Here is a 19,695-nt window from a genome sequence, read left to right as displayed (position 1 = left end):
TGGAGCGAGTCCCCGTGTTACAATAGTATGTCATTAAGTCGCACAAATAGTAAATTAAAAAGAATAAAGAAAAAAGGATGATACAATAAAAGAAAAGATAGAAAATCGTGGAAGGGAACAATGAAACGCGTCATCGTCTTCCATCGTGTACAATTGCGCACAAAAATGGACAATTTGGAATGAGGAGATATGATTATTCGAGTCTTGCGGCTCGTTTTTATAGTTTTTGACAATCGCTAACTATAAAAATGAGTCGCAAGACTGGAATAATCGTATCTCGCCTTCTCAAATTGTCCATTTTTGTGGGAAATCTGAGCGGAAATTAGAGAGAAATTATTGCACTAGGTACGCAACCGTCGAATCGTAGCATGTGGCCTCCGAATTGCCTTCGAATCGCGTCATGTGGCCTCCGAATTGCCTTCGAATCGCGTCATGTGGCCTCCGAATTGCCTTCGAATCACGTTATGTGGCCTCCGAATTGTCTTCAAATCGTGGCAAGTCGTCTTTGAATTGTGACATATGGCCTCCGAATTGCCTTCGAATCGTAACATGTGGCCTCCGAATTGCCTTCGAATCGTGTCACATTACAATAGCATGTCATTAAGTCGCACAAATAGCAAATTAAAAAGAATAAAGAAAAAAGGTCGATACAATGAAAGAAAAGCTAGAAAATCGTAGATAAATACAATAAAACGCGTCATCGTCTTTCATCGAGTACGAAGAGATCGATCGAAGAACCTCCGGTTCGTGACGGAATCCGAAGTCGTTCGTCCAACGACAAATACGTTTCGGGAATAGACGGAAGGAATCGGCAATTAATTGTGGAACGCGATCGATGCCACCATGGCCCAACAGAAGGATCGGCCACGGTGTTCGAGGTTGTCTCGCGATCTTTATCGCGTCGGAATTTCTATCGGTGCGCGCGGAACACCTGAAGAAGCACAACAGAATCGGCGGAATGCAATCGATCGGATCCCCGGAGCCCGAATAAGGCAAATTAACCACGATTTCCCCGGGTCGGACGTCGGGATGTGCTCGATCGCGATGGAATTTCCCGGTCAATTATTGCCGGAAACGTTGCCGCATCGAGAGATGGTGTACGTGGATGGCCCCGGGACACGCCTAGATCGTGCCATTCCTCGGCGGATCGTCGATCGCCGATCTACGCGGGGATCTATCCGATCTATCGGCTCGCCTCGGCTCGGATCGGATCGGATCGGCACGCGTGTCTCGCGCAGGCAGAATCGAAACGCCGAGAGACGTTCGTGCGTGACAATAAACGCGGATCGGTCCCCCGATTTTCCAACGGAAGAGAAAGAGAGAGAGAATCTCTCCTCTCCCAGCGTCGGCCGATTCCCGGTCGATATCCGAGCGACGGCTTCATTCTCATCGAGGTCGTTTACCGAATAACTGCGGCGCACCGTCGCTCGTTCGACCGATTAATAGTCCACTTGATCATTCCGCTACAGTTACAATGCCGTTCCGCTATCCGCGAGCACAAGGCGACACGCGGAAAACCCCGTTCGCGTATCGCGTACCGGCCGCAACAAATCGAACAGCAGAAAATCGCCGTTTGCCGGTCGAAACGGACGAGGAAACGACCGGGATCAAGGATTTCGACGGCTCGATCTATCGCGACGATTACTCCGACTCGTCCGGCTGGATCGAATAATTGTTGTCTGTTCCGATGAACGAGTCCGCGAAACAGCTGGATGACAGCGGAGATCGACGATGGAAGCGGCGTCTAACGGTCGGCGAATCGGCATTTGCCTTCCATCATCGCAGTCTGATTACTCTGGATAGCCCCGCGCATACTTTGCTTGTCATTATCGATCCATTTTTTTCGAACCTTCCCGGAAACCTGCCGGGATTCTCTGAATTCGTCGATCGATCTGGATCACGCTATTTCGAGTTGCTACCGCTTTATTCGAAATCGTTTGTTTATTTTAAGTTGGTCTGGAAATTACGGATTGTATTAATGTTGAATTTGAGCTTGAGACTCTTGGACAGGTTCGAATTCGGAGTCCGTTTTTAATTCATTTAACGATTAAACTCTCTGCTGTCGTATTTTCTGTACGGAGCACGTGTGTCATACAGTTTTCATGCAACTGTTGCTGGGAAGTTTGCAATACTATTGAGGCACAAAAATTTGAGAATGTAACCTTGAACATTCTAGAATATCGATGTCTTTATTAGAACTCGATTTCTCATTTCCAAGTACAGTAAATTCACTGCAATTGTCCCTCTCAGCTTGTAAAATTGACAATTTGGGAGAAGGAGATACGATTATTCGAGCTTTTATAGCTTATAGAGTTTTTGTAGTTGTTTGAAAATCGGTGACTACGAAAACAAGCCGCGAAGTTCGAATAATCATAGCATCTCTTTGTTTGTTTTGTTTGTTCGTATTGTTATTTTAATTTCGATTGTTATTTCAATTGTTATTTTTTGTTCGTAAGCTGAGGGACAATTGGATGTATGTATGGTATTCATTGTTAATGTCACTTTCTCGAAAAATAAAATGTGCGTCATTATGAACCAGCATGACAACCCATGAGCAATTGTTACAATATTTTAATACATATACATACAGTGGCCCACAAAAGTGTTCGGACACCTTTTAAAACGCAATAAATTTTTTGAAACTGGACTAAATGGCTTGAATTTTTTTTTAGGTGATAGAGAGATTAGTGTACTAGACAATGACCAAAATGTCTTTCTTAAATTTTGCTATTATTTGGAATGAAAGAGAAAAATAAAACACACTCGCTTTTTAACTTTTGTGGGTCATTGTATATGTATATTTACCGTTGCTGGTCCTATACTGTATCCTTCTATTATATGTCACACATTATAATATATTATTATATTATTATATTATTATATATTATTATTATATATATCACAGATTTGTACAGTCAAATCCCTTATAACTACAAATTTTTAAGAAAATAATTTCGACAAAAGAAACAATAAAATTAAATTATTCTATACATCTACATACAAATTTATCTACGTATCTATACTAATGTTCACCCGGTAGACACGCCATGCCGCTGTACTGGACTCCAGGCGCACGCGTCACCTACCCGACTCATTGCGCAACTTATTTCCCTGCGAACACTGGTCTCGTCTATCTTCGACTTTGAGATGAGACAGCCCGCGGCTCGAATAAATCAAAACGACGGACAGCCTATAAGCGTGCCGTACAAAATACCCAATATTCCATAGCGCGCAACAATGCCACCGGACTATTCGTTTCTCACCGTTGAGGCGCGAACCACCGACGAGAGCCAACCAGAAGCCACAAATCAAGAATCGTTGAACGGACGGAACGGCAACGAGCTCTCGGAACCGCGGCAGAAGAGGAGCCCGCGTCGGAGCCGATACGTACGACGAATGACAGGCAATTCCAAGGTTAGTCCCTCGGCGGGGTCGAGTTAACCCTTAGCGCTTCGAAGGCTCCGTTACGGAGACATTTGTCATTTGTTTCGTAACTCCGAAGGCTCCGCTGCGGAGCCAAATGTTTTTAACATTCGTTATCATCGGCGTTAGTAATTGTTATCTGTAGTTAAAACGTGCTAAGTCTGTACCATTGCGATTAACACGTTGAATGCCACGGGGGTCACCGGTGACCGGCACTTAACTTGGCGGTGACGCCATGGGGGCCACCGGTGACTGGCGCGCCCAAATTGATAGAAATATATATAATTTAAAACAAATGTCAATATCTAAAATTTTGTATTATTATCATCGTCAATTCAAACAGTGACTCCTGTCGCAATTAACATGTCAAACATGGTTATACACTGTAACTTATCTATTGCAGATAATATTTCAACATTATATGTATCACATAAAAGAAAATTCATCGTGGCGCCACGGACAATTTCTGTAAAACCGGCGTGGCATTCAACGTGTTAAACCATTTTTTGACCTTTTCTATGGTTAGCAACATGGAGAAAAATAAATATTATGATGAGGATTTAGAGCCGAGCGATACCGAAGACGCATTTGATTTTGAAGAGTTAAAAGACATTGTTGAAGACAATGTTGGTTATGATTCTGACGCTTCGAGTAGCAGTAGCGAAATTATACTACCAAAGAGACGAAGAATGAGAATTATTGAAAGCGAAAGCGAAGATTCGTTACAAGATTTGGATGAATGGCGCGATGTTACGGAAGAATTACATATTCCAGATAGAATACCTATTAGTGTATCGCCACAGGTCGGTGGACCACAAGTTCCTACAAACATCGAACAGCCGATACAATATTTTAAATTATTTTTCACGGACGAATTGGTAAATGAAATTATAAAGGAAACCAACGATTACGCAGAAAATGTTCTAAACTCGAAAGAAATATCTAGTAACTCTATTTGGCAAAGCGAATACTGTGACACTTGTCCAAGTAAACCCAGAATGCACATGGGAGATTGTTACCAAAGATATCGCACCATGGTGAATTACAAAATTAAAAATTTATCTTTTATTTACAATAGGAAAATGTATATTTACAAAATAAATAAAATCAAATGCATTCGCAAGGACGTGTAATCTTTTCCGCTGAAAATAAGACTTCCTTTATCTCAGGCGCTCCGCTCGAAAAATGTGCCGGAGTTGCTGGTAGGCAATACTCGAGAAACGCGCGAAGCACTAAGGGTTAATTTATCCTTTAGTTTGTAAACGAAAATGGACAATTTGGGAAGAGGGAGTACGATTATTCGAGCCTCGCGCCTCGTTTTTATAATTGTTGACAATCGGCAGCTATAAGAATGAGCCGTGACGCTCGAATAATCGTATTGTTACGGTGACTTGTCCAAATCAAGTCGCTGTAATGTGAAAGTGGCCTGTTGTGAACAACTCCTTAAAAAATAATGGAAGATAAGGGTTGCCACGGAAGAGTGTCACCAATAGACAATCGAAGAGTCGAGAGCGGACCGTCGAACGATCAACGTTTCAAATTCAAAGATCTGTAACATAATTGAATTGAGTTGTGTTATAATAATGTCATATCAAAATATGACTTCCTTTATCTCAGGCGCTCCGCTCGAAAAATGTGCCGGAGTTGCTGATAGGCAGTGCTCGAGAAACGCGCGGAGCGCTAAGGGTTAATATCTGGAATCCAGCCGGGAACGTTTCCGCAACGCATGAGAAACGATCCCGGCCGATGCACTTCCGCTAATATCGAATGTCGGAATAGAAGCGTTTTAACGGCAGGACAAATGCATCCCGGCCCACGCTGGAAACGCGGCCGGCCGGCCGACCACTCCTTCGCCAAAGATCGTTTCACGGTCGTATCGGGCTCCGAGATTATAATAAATCGAGCGCAATGGATCGCCGGCACACAGGTGGACGTAAATTGATATGCATAACGGGGGAATGATTGCTGAACGTGACCGTGCAACTGCGCGTTACCAGATCGACCCGGTGACCCCCGCGGCTCCGCGATCATAGAAAACTGGCGTTAAGATCATGCTCGGACGCTAACACGCCCCGCCGCCGCTAATTTATTGCCGGTCCACTCGCGTCCCGCGACTCGTTGCTCCCGATGAACGCCGGGCTTCCATTCACGATTCGTCGGATAAACACGCGGTTCGACTGAAAATTTCACCGAGAATGCGAAACGATGCCACGTATTCTCGTAGTTAACGAAATGCACAGGCTGTTTTGTCTAACTGACAGTATTAACCCTTTGCGCTCGAAGCCATTTTAACCGTAAATCTAAAGTAATTCTTCTGATTTATAGTATCTCCATTTTGTATGACAAAGTGCATTTTGTGCATACACGAAATTGAGTCTCGCGATGATGAACAGTTAAACTTTTAACAATTTTTAAAATCTAAACTTTGGTAACATAAAAATGATTTTGGGACGTGAATTTTAGTGGTGCCTCAGAGTCACCACTCGAGTGCAAAGGATTAACAATTTCTTCATGCATATATTGCTGGGAGCGCGCATATGTGGTGGCCTATTTCAAGGCCAACTCGATTTTTTTAAAAATCAGGCCATACAGTTATACGAAAACTAATAAGACAATTAACATAAAACTGTGCCAAGTCCACCAAAGATCCAACATTCTCTAATATTCAGTCCTTAATTAACCCGTCGAGCCGGTAATTTCACACGAGTTCGAATTTCGATTTTAGATAGTTTACAAAAAAAAAGAACGAAATTACCGTTACAACAACCGAATAGATGAATACATTGACATATTACGTGACGCCAGTTCATTAAGAACGCTGACCAATCGTTCTGTTTCGTTTTATAATTAAGCTATAAACGAAAGAAACGGAACGAAGCTTCTCGACACGAATAAGATCTATAAAAAAAAGCATACACAGAGCAATGCAATATACCAACAATCAGAGCAAAACGATAGGAATGCATGCGAAGAAACGTGTACGCGTGTACGTCGAGCCGGCTCGAGAGGTTAAGGACAAGAACGTAGTATGCGTACAGATTTACCGAGAGATCGATCCGAGAGATCCCGAAGTTGAATTCAGAGTCTCGGAACACTTTTCTTTCCGGAAATCGTGATCTCTGCAGCATCTGATAATTCGTTCGACGGTAATAAATCGTAGAACGCGTACAGAGTGAATCGGCCAGCTGAACTTCATTGTGCGATCACGTGAAACGGATTCATTCCGGTATGCGTTCATTTCCTGCGGCATATTAATTAATGCGTGCCTGGAAGTCAGTGACTCAATACTAATCGCAGAGGTGAAAAACGGGAAAGTTTAGGGGCATGAAATCCGCGCGCGTTTAATTGCATCGAATTGTAGAAGAATCCGGCGCGCCGGTATGCGGTGATTGCAGGCCGGTCGAGTTGCCATTGTTTTTCGAAAAGTATCCGGACGCGCGTTGGACGGAACAGTAAGAAGCTGCGTCTGCACGGATTCCCCGATGAGAAACCGTGCGCCGGCGATCGCTCAAGATTTGCACATTTTACTGGCAGAATTGCGGGGCGAAATCGACCTATAAATACACGCTTCAACAGCCACTTAAAATTCCTTTCCGTTTTCCTCCTCCTCTCTCTCTTTCTCTCTTTCTCTTCCTTTCTCTTTGCTGTTCTTCGCATTCATTACGATGTTTTGCGAGAAAAGAGAGAGAGAGAGCGAGAGAGAGTGAGAGAGAGAGAGAGAGGGAGACTGAGAGAGAGGGAGAGTAAGACTGAGAGAGGGAGAGCAAGAGAGAGAGGGAGAGCAAGAGAGAGCGAGAGCGCGAGAGAGCGAGAGCGCGAGGGAGAGAGAGCGCGAGGGAGAGTAAAAGTAAGAGAAAAGGAGAGCAAGAGAGAAAGAAGGAGAGCGACAGAGAGAGGAGAGCGAGAGAGAGATCGTGCGAGAGAGAGAGCGAGAGAGAGATCGTGCGAGAGAGAGAGCGAGAGAGAGAGCGCAAGAGAGAGCGAGAGAGCGAGAGAGAGCGCGCGGGAGAGTGAGAGCGAGGGTGCGAGAGAGCGAGAGCGCGAGAGAGGGAGAGTAAGAATGAGAGAAAAGGAGAACAAGAGAGAGAGAGAGAGAGAAGGAGAGCGAGGGAGAGAGGAAAAAGAGACAGAGAAACAGGAAGCGCGGGGAAACTGTTCTCCAGGAACAATGGCAGCCGGGCAGCGTTGGAAGTTCCCGAAGATAGGAATTAAACGAACGGCCGTGCGCGGAGATTAATGATAATCTGCGCAATTAAACGCGTCTACGATGATTTACTCGGCTGGAAAAGCGTTTGCCACGAAAACCCCCGGCAATTATGCAGTCATTGTGTCGCGTTCCTTTTTGTTGGCAGAGCTTTACGGGCACTTTGGCGAGTTCTAATTGTCGATTAATCTGATAACGCCGGGCAGACGTTCCGTGTCGCTTCGGAGTATGTTGTTATTATTATTATCGCTCATCTTTATTGCGGAGGTAAAGCACAGTTCGCTGGGACATTGAAGAGTGACACGGCAATTATTGTTCGCCGCAACAGGAGGAAACTCCGCGTAATCTCCGGCGCGCGATAATCTCCTCGTGTTTCGTGATTATTTCGATCATGCGAACAGAATGAGAACGTACGAAGTATAACGTATGCACGACGACATTATATAATTGCACGTGTTTAAGTCTACATACATATCGGGTCGTTGATCCGGATGATGCGAGAGAAAATTCATGTTAATTGCTATGTAATTTATCGTCTCGTTACACGACGTTCTTTTTTTTGTTTACGATTACGACGATTAGAGCTCGCACTTGATAACTTCCTATACGGAAATTGATGTCCATTGCGCGTCTTTTAATGCTCCAATCATGGTAACAGATAAACAACATTTTATTCCCGTTGTTATCCGAAGGAAAAGTGAACGATAAACGTGAATAGAGGCGAACGGAGCACGAGAGCCACGAGTTTAATTGACGATCGGGTTTATTGCGGCCGCGGGTTTTTGCTTTCTATACGTTGGTGATAAAAAAGTGAATAAGATCGCGCCGATCGTTATTCCATACCGACGGAAGAAACGCGGTGAAACAGTCGGTTTCCCCGTTGAAATTCCCCCGGACAACAGCGGATCTAATCGTCCGGAACACCGGAATATCCCGGGATCAATTCGATCGCAGCCGTTCTACCAGAAGATCGTTGATTCTCTTCCATGCATATATCAGGTATTCCATTTGTATGTTAATAATATTGGATATTTTTCTTTAGCTGGAATTGGTATATTGAAGGAGGAAAAATTGTGAGCGCAATTATGAAAACGAGTTTCTTTTTATCTTTCTTTCTATTCTTATATGTATATACATATATACATCTCGCGGAAGAAAGATAAAAAGAAACTTGTTTTCATAATTGCACTCACAATTTTTCTTCCTTTAATATACCTATTCCAGCTAAAGAAAAATATTAAATATTATTAGCATTATAATTTATTATAATAATATATATTATAATAATAATATTAATAATATTATAATTTATCTATAATTTATTCTATATATATTTCTGTGAACTGAGACAGAATAAATTATAATATTAAGAATATTAATAATAATAATATTACATATTACAATAATATTATTTATTATTATTGTTATTAGTATTATTGTAATAATATTATTGTAATATATTATTAATATTAATATTGTAATATTAATATTATTATTATAATTTATATTATTATAGTAAATTATAATGTTAATAATATTTAATATTTTTCTTTATATATATATTTCTCTGAACTGAGACAGAATAAATTAAAGACAATTAAAATGCTACAAAAAGAAAAATCAAGAACAACCATAAACATGGATAAATAATGATACGGTTCAAATTCTCGCGTGACAACCCGCGAATGGAAAGAAACCTCGACGTGCCCGCTATTTTTAGACAAACCAGATCCCATTTTCACGTGGAGCGTCGTCCTCACGCAATCTCGGCGAGATTAACGCGAGGTTACGAGCCGGGTATCGCGTTCGAGGATCGCAGACTCTAACAGAGACCTTTGATCTTCGGCGAAGCCAGCCCGAGATCTAATTCGTCGGAAACTCGCAGAAACGAGCAAATAGGCCCAGGTGTTCGAGGAACATTAGAGAGAGCCGGTGCCCGACTAGTCCACCTATCGATATTTATCAGGCGGAATGGACGCCGGGCTCGTAAAACCGACGGCCACATTCCACCGGTCTATCGTCCCGCATTGACGCTTCCGCGTCCGACGTGTTCGCGCCGGAAAAATCACTGTTTTACATCGAATTCGCCAGAAACTCCTTCTCGTTTCAGCCTCGTAAAGCCGAGAAATTATACGTTCGGGCAGCGCGGAATTTTTCCGCGGATGGACGGGGAGAAATGACACGCGTCGGTCAGCGTAATTCTTTCGCGGGGCTGTAAACTTATCTGGATCCGCCGCGGATAATTTATGAACCGGCGAGCCTCAAATTGGAACTGATATGGGCTGCGAAGAATTTCTATTGCTGCCAATTAGGGCAGCCGAATGGGCCTTATTTTGCCGGCAATGGTCGCCGTTTACAGTCTAATTCGCCGCGTTCGAATTTCACGGAGCGAGCCTTGAAGATTCTTCCAATTAGGAACAGGCGTTTCCTAATCGAATTTCTGCAGAATTTTCGCGTTTCTTTAATCGACGCTTGGATATTCCATCTCGATACGTATCGATTTTCCTTAATTAGGTGACGATCTTCGATTCGAAGGCGCTATGATGACTTAAATTATTGTGAAATAGACCGTACGTTACAAATACTCTTCCTAGATTCGTCGCCTTCGAACGAACGATTAATAATTTTCTTCGTATTTTGTTCAAATACATTAACGTTCAAATATATTAAATAAATTAAACACATTAACTATTTTGAAATAGATCGTATATCACCAGACCATTTACGACAAATATTCTTTCTAAACTCATCGCCTTCGAACGAATGATTAATAATTTTCTTCGCGTATTTTGTTTAAATACATCACTTTTATATGTGATTTAATAAAGTATATCAAAGTCGCCACCATGACATTAATTATTTTGGAATAGACCGTAGATCACCGGGCCATTTACGACAAATACTCTTCCTAAACTCATCGCCTTCGAACGAACGATTAATAATTTTCTTCGTATTTTGTTCAAATACATCGCTTTTATAAAATATATTATTTAACGAAGTGTGTCAAAGTTGCCGCAATGACATTAACTATTTTGGAATAGATCGTAGATCACTGGGCCATTTACGACAAATACTCTTCCTAAACTCATCGCCTTCGAACGAACGATTAATAATTTTCTTCGTATTTTGTTCAAATATATCGCTTTTATAAAATATATAATATAACAAAGAGTGTATCAAAGTCGCCGTAATGACATTAACTATTTTAAAATATTTAGATCGTAAATCACCGGACCATTTACCACAAATACTCTTCCTAAACTCATCGCCTTCGAACAAACGATTAATAATTTTCTTCGTATTTTGTTCAAATATATCGCTTTTATAAAATATATAATATAACAAAGTGTATCAAAGTCGCCGTAATGACATTAACTATTTTTAAATATTTAGATCGTAAATCACCGGACCATTTACGACAAACGCTCTTCCTAAACTCATCGCCTTCGAACAAACGATTAATAATTTTCTTCGTATTTTGTTCAAATACATCGCTTTTATAAAATATATAATTTAACAAAATGTATATCAAAGTCGCCGTAATGACATTAACTATTTTAAAATATTTAGATCGTAGATCACCGGACCATTTACGACAAACGCTCTTCCCAAATTCATCGCCTTCGAACGAACGATTAATAACATTCATCCAAGAGAATATCGCAGTCGAAAAGCTTCTAGTCGCGGTAACTGTAAAGAAAATAGTACGTCAAGGGGTTAAGAGAGACTGGGAATACGTAGGAGATTGTTTTCAAGGCACGGAGTGAACCGGTGATTGTTTGTAAATGAAGAAATAATTTATGGGGACCGAACAAGGGAAGAGAAGCACACGCGAAATTGTCAGGTTTCGGTAATTGCAGATCGATAGTGGATTAGCGGATGAACGGGAGACCGGATGAACGAATACCGATTGTAGTTTCTGATCGGTGGGCCCGATCTACAAGCACACTTCCGGGATTACGATCCCGCGCCAGTTGACAGGGACGTCATAGACAAGATACGGCGCTCGAGATACGAGGAGGATACGAGCTGTAGAACTAGCTGTAAATTAACCACACACCACGGGCCCGCTGTGTTCGTCGGTTCTTGTTCCCCGCTTCTGTGTGCATGTTACGTTATACGCGACGTATAGCTCACGTATCGGGCTCTGCGTGCACGAACGGCTCGAGCAGTGCGTCACGATTTCTGATATCGCGTACGCACGCACGCAAGCACGCGTATGCACAGCTTCCCGTGGGATCTGTATCTCGGCGACGTGTCATCGCGAAGTTTAAGTGCCGCTCACGGGGCTGTATACCGAACCAACGGCATTATCTTTGGCCGGAGAGAACCCTTCGATTTATGGCGAGCCGCCTCGATAAATCGAATCGAACACTTATATTCGTGGCCTTCTTTGCGACGCGAACTTTTTTCTAGGAAGCTGACCCAAGAGATTCCCGATTTAATTGGAGTTTGTTGTCGGTCGCCAGCGCGCAGATCGATCTTCGATTCGATAATGGAACGTATCGGAAGTTCCATTCGATCAATGCACAAAATTTAATACGCGAGTTTGAATATGCTTCTTTGTTCTTCTTTATATCGATAAATCGAATCGGACACTTATATTCGTGGTCTTCTTCGCGACGCGAACTTTTTTCTAGGAAGCTGACCCAAGAGATTCCCGATTTAATTGGAGTTTGTTGTCGGTCGCCAGCGCGCAGATCGATCTTCGATTCGATAATGGAACGTATCGGAAGTTCCATTCGATCAATGCACAAAATTTAATACGCGAGTTTGAATATGCTTCTTTGTTCTTCTTTATATCGATAAATCGAATCGAACACTTATATTCGTGGTCTTCTTCGCGACGCGAACTTTTTTCTAGGAAGCTGACCCAAGAGATTCCCGATTTAATTGGAGTTTGTTGTCGGTCGCCAGCGAGCAGATCGATCTTCGATTCGATAATGGAACGTATCGGAAGTTCCATTCGATCAATGCGCAAAATTCGATACGAGCTTTAATATGCTTTTTTGTTGTTCATTATATGAACGAGAGTTTATCCGTTTATATACAAATAAATGAATAGAACGAACAAATAAATTAAATTAAATCGATTCGCAGGACCTTTGATATCTGAATTTAAATTTAAAACAGTATTCCAATAGATTAAATTTTGATTGTTACTATTGTTATTATTATTATCATTATTATCATTATTATTATCATTATTATTATCATTATTATTATCATTATCATTATTATTATTATTATCATTATTATTAATATTATTATTTTTGTTGTTATTATTATCACTATTAAATTCATCTAGTACTTTGTATCGCAGCAAATTGACATCTGCAATATTTAGGGAAAGACAAGTCACTTTGGGTGGCCCAAAAGATCGAGTTCAACCAAAGGGTTTCACTTTTGTAGAATCGTTCAATCGATAGGGAAAATTGTGGCGACGATTCGTTGAAACAGAATCGAAATCAAGCTCCTCGGAATGAAGTCGGACTCGTTGGAACAAAGTCAGGTTACAGGAAAAGGAATATATGAGTGAGCGTTTACCCGTATATACAAATAAATGAATAGATCGAACAAATAAATTAAATTAAATCGATTCGCAAGACCTTTGACATCCGAATTTCTCATAGATATTGGAATTCGAAGCTTCGAATTGAATTCTGAATTCGAACTGCGCGCTTCGAACTCGTAATCGATTTTTTAACTCGATTTTCGAAGTCCGTCGTTAAATTTTTAAAGTACCCCGTGAAATTTCAAATCGAATCTTGAAATCTCAGACAAATTTTCACATTCCAAGAACAATATTGTACTTTCTACTGTGATTCGTACCAGGAGCTTCGTCATTTCTCAGTCGTTTAAATAACGATTCAACTTCGACAAATAATGAATAAATTTGTCGTCGTCCACTCTATACAATACGAAACAATGTAAAAATACGTAACTTCCCGACAACATTTCGTACGTACGATTTAGTGCGAAATAATCTCAAGGGAGATCTAAATTGCTCGAAATAAAAAAGAAAACGAAACTCTTCCCACTTGAGAGAATACAATATTTTACGTGATCGATCGCCATGGTAGAACGATTCTAAGCCAGCAAGATATTCTATAAGCATAAATTCCAAGCTAGCGCATTGCTTGATCAGCGTTTCCATTCGTTGACCGTCGATTAATTTCACGCTGATAGCAATTAACCGAGCAAATCGCGCCTCCTGTTCTCGCAAATGAATCGAAAGCCGAGCATTCGACGAAACAAATATCCGATCGGGCAGCATGTAATTCGGAAGGTCGGCGACGTTAATGATTTCATTTCCGACGGTGTTCTACACACTTTCGCATACGCACCCGCGGATCGGTTTTAATTGCCCAGAGCAGGGCGCCGCTTGTTCTCTATCCGGCGGCGCGGCGGATCGACGATTTACGCGAACGCACACTCATACACACGCGCGTACCCGCCTCGATCGTCTAGATCCGCGGCGATCGTTTCCTATCGCGGCGCATGCAAAGCAGCGCCGGATCCTCCGCAGCGCTGTGGTTAATGTCCCGTTTGATTGGTCGACGATCCCCGATCGGCGACGATCGATCAAGAGATCAAGGCCAGCTCGCTCGCCGGGCGATCGCCGATCCATCGGTTTTTCGTTGCCTCGGATAACGATCGTTTCCGTGATCCACTTATTACGCCACCTTTCGTGCGCGCCGACCCGCAATAATTACCTAATTATTATCTAATCGCGCCCCGTTTTTCCAAACCGCCGTAGATTTATACCCGCGCACCCAAACGTACCGTTCTTCCGTTTCTTTCGAGACGAATGATCATTCGACTGTGGAATTACATGCGTTCGCGGACGTTTTTCTTTTATCGTATACCGCGATCCGGCAAAATGTCTGGCTACCGAGCACCGAGAGACTTTTACGCTGCCGGACTAATGAAAGGAAGTTTCTTTTTGAACGACGCCGCAATAAATTAGTACATAAACGTCGACGGGATTGGCAGCGGAGCAGTGATTAATGCTCCGCCGGGCAGTTTTGTATATGGAAATTGTAGCAGATTGTGCTAGATCGCCTCGGAAACTGTTCTCGGCTTTTTTACAACTCGGATATGTAAATCATACTCTCGGGGCACCGGTTTCGAATGATTCGATCGAACCTAGATCGAGCTTTTGACTGGACAGAGATGTCTCGAGACGCACGATCTGACTATGCTCCGGAAAAATAATAGTTTACAGGGGCAATTGCGACGAGGGACGGATCTTGTGTTAAATACGATAAGACGTTCGCGAAGACGAGATCGAAGATGGTATAACAGTGGAGCAAAATTAAACGGTAAATTATTACATGCGTGGACAAGATCGAACCAGAAGAATGCATTCAGTGGAAACGCCTAAAACAGGCTACGTGCAAGCTATACGGTCAGCTACAAATATATGTGGATATCCTTTAAAACGGTATAATTTTTTTAAATCTGGACTAAACTTGAATTTTTTTAGACGATAGAGTGATCAATCTACGAGACAATGACCGAAATGCTTTTTTTTTAAATTTTGCTATTGCCTAAAATGATGAAACAAATGAAAAGTCTCACGTTTTTTTAACTTTTGCGAATTTAGGGCAATCTAGTGATAATTTTCTAAGGGAGCAGAAAATTGTTGAACTTCTGTGGCACCATTTTCTTGATAATTAAAGCGAGTAGATGCTGTTCGATCGTAACCATTTCGAAGAAGAAAAAGAAATATACAGGGTATAATATTTGAAATAATTCGGCGATACCCCAAGGACTCGCATGTGAACATAAACAAATGAACATGACCATTACAAATGCCCATTTATTCCATTTCAGACCTTAACGCATAAAGCAAAAGAAAAATTTATATGAAACCAAATATTATGGCATCGATTCATGGCAATTTTTCCTTCAAGGTCACCTGAAGGTCATCGTGTAGCAGGTCGTTGAATTCGTCTCGACATTGCCTACAATACTATGAAGTTAAAATTACCTAGTTTCGTTTAAAGATATAACAGCGACCTTGTTTTTCTATCGAAAATCAATGCGACTTCAAGTTTAAACAATTGCAATTTCTTATCGGTTAAATACTAATTGACTTTGATACGAAACATTTTTTTGTCAGACCATCGGGAGGGGCTGAAAGATCGCGGATACTAATTTGTGACACACCCTGTGTATTTATCGTGTGCCTACGTTTACTTGAACAGTTAAACATTGACGTCGAGAGAACATAATCGTATTCCGACTTAAAAAGAAATAAAATAACGTCCATACCCAACAGATTATTACGAGAAATCATCGACACGAGTCAGACTCGTCAAAATACGACAAGGGGTTAAAAAAATGTCTAGGAAACATCCGCTCTGTCCAATGCATTGAATTCTTCGCGCAAGAGTCGCAACGGTCTGCGAACGTTCCGTAAATTTTTGGTGACGACGAATCGTCGGCTTCGTTCCTGGAACGAGACGGATTCGAAGAAAGTAACGCCGGGCTGCGACAGCGCGGCTCGAAGGAGACTCGTTCAGCAGCGATGACAAGGATTCCCCGGTCGTGGCGCGCCGTAAAGCCGCGGAAACAGTAACTCTGATTTAGCCCCGTAACGGGAAGATCGTATCTCAGGCCGCGTTCCATCCAAAAGAAAACGGCAATTATTATTTACTCGTCGGGCCGCGGACGTTGTTATGCTGTTTCTCGGAAGATTGAACGCCATGCCGCGCCGCGCCACGCCGCGGCCGACCGGGACGCGGATAACAGATTAACGAGATACGAGGTGTTTCACGGTCGATGATTCCGCTCCTAATCGATTACGTATTTTTGACCGTTCCCGCCGTGATCGAAGCTTTTCGTATCGACCCGGCGGATCGGCCGGCGAAACCGCGGGACCACGATATTCCCGCGATATTCTCGATTTCCCATAAATGAACGGCCAATCAGTTCTTAATGCTGCGCCGTCGAATAATCTGGATGTTAGATCGTTCCGTGTTTTCCGCCTTTGTCGATCGCTGATGCGAGCATATTAGCCGCGAACTTCTTCTATTTTCCGTGCTACGATGCTCTTTCACACCGGTAACACCAGTTCGGAACGTTTCCAGACTTTAATGATCGTCACTGGAACTTAGAAGCTGCTCGATTCATAATCCAGTTTATTCATTAATGTTGGACGCGTGCGATATAAACTCTTGATCGGTCTGAAGATTCTATGATAACGATGTGCTTGCGCTGCGTAACTCTTTTAAAAATACAGAGATGGACTTACAACGATTATACGGGCGGTTATTGCAAGATTTGTTGTTTGCAGGGTAGAGAATGGTAATGAAATCTGTAATCCTTTGAAATTGCGGGTTTGCTTTATAGAGCAATCGCGTCGGACTCAATATGCTCGTAATAATCGTATAAATAGAATTATGTGTAACTTAAAACAGTATTCCAATAGATTACATTTTGATTGTTACTATTATTATTATTATTATTATTATTATTATTATTATTATTATTATTATCATTATTATTATCATTATTATTATCATCATTATTGTTATTATTATCACTATTAAATTCATCTAGTGCTTTGTATCGCAGCAAATTGACATCTGCAACATTTCAGGAAAGTCGAGTCACTTTGAGTGGCCCAAAAGATCGAGTTCAACCAAAAGGTTTCACTTTTGTAGAATCGTTCAATCGATAGGGAAAATTGTGGCGACGATTCGTTGAAACAGAATCGAAATCAAGCTCCTCGGAATGAAGTCGGACTCGTTGGAACAAAGTCAGGTTACAGGAAAAGGAATATATGAGTGAGCGTTTACCCGTATATACAAATAAATGAATAGATCGAACAAATAAATTAAATTAAATCGATTCGCGGGACCTTTGAAATCCGAATTTCTCAAGGTTATTGGAATTTGAAGTTTCGAATTGAATTCTGAATTCGAATTGCGCGCTTCAAACTCGAGATTGATTTTTTAACTCGAATTTCGAAGTCCGTCGTTAAATTTTTGAAGTACCCCGTGAAATTTCAAATCGAATCTTGAAGTCACAGAACAATTTTCAAATTCCAAGAACAATATTGTTCTTTCTACTGTGATTTGTACCACGAGCTTCGTCATTTTTCAGTCGTTTAAATAACGATTCAACTTCGACAAATAATGAATAAATTTGTCGTCGTCCACTCTATACAATACGAAACAGTGTAAAAATACCTAACTTCCCGACAACATTTCGTACGTACGATTTAATGCGAAATAATCTCAAGGGAGATCTAAATTGCTCGAAATAAAAAAGAAAATGAAGCCCTTTCCACCTGAAAGAATACAATATTTTACGTGATCGATCGCCATGGTAGAACGATTCTATGCCAACAAGATATTCTATAAGCATATCTGAATTTAAATTTAAAACAGTATTCCAATAGATTATAAATTTTGATTGTTACTATTATTATTATCATTATTATTATCATCATTATTATTATTATTATTGTTATTATTGTCACTATTAAATTCATCTAGTGCTTTGTATTCTTTGCACTTTGAGTGCCCCAAAAAATCGAGTTCAACCGAAGGGTTTCACTTTTGTAGAATCGTTCAATCGATAGGGAAAATTGTGACGACGATTCGTTGAAACAGAATCGAAGTCAAGCTCCTCGGAATGAAGTCGGACTCGTTGGAATGAAGTCAGGTTACAGGAAAAGGAAGAAGGAAGTTTATTATAAAACGCTCCTCTGTGGAGATATGATTTGGAAAGTTAAAGTGTTTACTGCATGCGACGTACCCGCAACGTTCCAATTCTCGTGCAAGACCAGTATAATATTCGCGTGACAGTCGTGATTTTACGTTCTACGCTACACACCAGAGTCCCCGTATTCTCATTTCGAAAAGTCACAGTGTGCGACGTTGGAGACTTTCGAGAGAATCGCTCATCCTAGTTCTCCCGTGTTTCGGGGTCTATTCGAGGGTTCGGATTACGCCGTGGAATGGCGTAATCGCGTCTCGCGATGATCGGCAACAGTGAAAGTGTTAAATCTGTATCGAACTCCAAGTAGATTGAACCATCCATAGCCAGACGCGCGCTGACTGTCTCAGAATCAATTTACCCGAAGGAGACCTACATCGATCCGATCGACAAGACTTTCACGGAACCTGTTTCACCGCGAGGTATATCTACAAAATTCTCTGAATGATATAAATACACGTATATACACGAATGAAACAGTTCACGAATAGGCAGAGATTCGCAAGTAGCCTATGGTATCGATGAAAATGAGAAAATAATTTAGGAAGATAATTTTGTAAGATTTCGAGGTTGTCAATGGTATCGATAGAAGAGATGCATTTTCATTCGAACTACAGTGATGTCTCTCTAATTGCTCAGATTGTCCACAAAAATGGATAATTAGGGAAGAGGAGATACGATTATTCGAGCCTTGCTGCACGTTTTTATAATTGTCGACAATTCGTAACTATAAAAACGAACCGCAAATAAACAGCTTCGCGTAGGATTGGCCTCGAAATATTCTAAACATCTTGAAATTTGAGAATATGCTCTTGTTTTCACTGAAATTACAATTTAAATAGCCAGTGGTCGCTACTTTTTACGCGCGACGAGTATACTCGTCGCGACGCAAAATACATACAGTAATGTCTCTCTAATTGACGCTCAGATTGTCCACAAAAATGAACAATTTAGAAAGAGGAGATACGATTATTCGACTCCTACGGTCCATTTTTACAGTTACGAATTGTCAAAAGCTAGAAAAACGAACCGCAAGGCTCGAATAATCGTTTCTCCTCTTCCCAAATTCTCCATTTTTGTACACAATCTGAGCGTTAGCATAGAGTAAGCAACCCGAGCGTTGGCATAACCCATTTTCTTTTAAATGTACACACACAGCTACAATTCCTAGGAACAAAATATTCTCACTGTAGCACTTTATAAATATAATTATTATATTAACTCTTTACATTATAATTTTTATTTTAAATGATAAATTTTTTAATTTAAAATTACTAAAAAATAATAATAATCATCAAGAATTGCACTGTATAGATTAAGTCGCCTTGCGACTC

The 19,695-nt window shown here is 41.2% G+C and overlaps 1 protein-coding gene across 1 annotated transcript in view; it reads right to left on the bottom strand.

The window, feature by feature from the left end:
* LOC117221702 (uncharacterized) overlaps positions 1-19,695 on the bottom strand; it is a 163,903-nt gene that overhangs the window by 143,031 nt on the left and 1,177 nt on the right. The window lies entirely within an intron of this gene.

This window comes from Megalopta genalis, chromosome 7 (assembly GCF_051020955.1).
Source record: "Megalopta genalis isolate 19385.01 chromosome 7, iyMegGena1_principal, whole genome shotgun sequence".
Taxonomy (NCBI): domain Eukaryota; kingdom Metazoa; phylum Arthropoda; class Insecta; order Hymenoptera; family Halictidae; genus Megalopta; species Megalopta genalis.
Note: the sequence above shows the minus strand (reverse complement) of the source record. Positions and strands in the feature narration are given on the sequence as shown.